Here is a 1,115-nt window from a genome sequence, read left to right on the forward strand (position 1 = left end):
GGTCTATAAATGCAACTTCAGAAAGAACACAGTGTTTGGACTTTGAGTGTGACCTCTTTATCTTTAGTACACTTTGATCTGTTTAAACAAAACTGCCCATTTCCTAACATTACTTTTTCTAATTTTAGGAATGGTAAAAAGGTGTTTGTCATCTCAACATAACTCTTTCTTCTTTAGAGGACAGAATGGACACCTTTTTTTTCTTTTTTCTTTTTATTCTTTCACCTCTCATACACTACATCCTGACCACAATCTCCTTCTTTCCATGCATCCCAGTCCTCTCCTCAACCTCATCTCTCCCCTTGACCCACTGTTCTTCTGTTTCTCTTCAGAAAAGTGCAGACCTCCCAGGTATCTCAACCAAATATGACATTTTTAAAAATGCAGTAAGACTAGACACAAATTCTCATATAAAGGTTGGATGGAGAAACCCACTAAAAAGAAAAGGATTTCAAGTGCAAGCAAAAGAATTCCTGTTCAGTCTCTGTGAGCCCCTATAACCCCTGTGTAGTTGATTCTGTGGGCCATGTTCTCCTGGTGTCCTTGACCCCTCTTGCTCCTATGATCCTTCCTCCCTGTCTTCTTCAGAGTTCTCCTGAGCTCTGACTAATGTTTAGTTATGGGTCTTTGCATCTGTTCCCATCAGATGCCTCTCTGATAACTGGACTATGCGCCAATCTGTGAGTATAGAAGAATACCATTAGAAGTCATCTCATTAACTTTTCTTCTTTTTTTCTTTGGGGGGAAGGGCAATTGTGTTTGGTTTTTATCCTAGGTCTCTGGGCCATCCAACCTCCAGTTCCTGGTCATTTATGCAGTGTCAGACAAGAGCTCCCATTCCTAGTGTAGGTCTCAAGTTGACTAGTCATTGGTTGACCCCTCCCACAAGCTCTGGACCACCATTACCCCAGCAAATCTTGCAGGCAGGACAAGTTGTAGTTCAAAGGTTTGTGGCTGGGTTAGTGTCCCAGTTCCAACACTGAAAGACTTGCCTGGTTACAGAAGATGGCCAGTTCAGGTTCTGTATTCTCCATTACTAGGAGTCCTCACAAGTATCATGCTCATAGGGTCTAGAAAGTTTTCACATATTAGATTTTCACATCATCACCCAAATG

The sequence above is a fragment of the Arvicanthis niloticus genome, chromosome 1 (assembly GCF_011762505.2).
Source record: "Arvicanthis niloticus isolate mArvNil1 chromosome 1, mArvNil1.pat.X, whole genome shotgun sequence".
Classification (NCBI taxonomy): Eukaryota; Metazoa; Chordata; class Mammalia; order Rodentia; family Muridae; genus Arvicanthis; species Arvicanthis niloticus.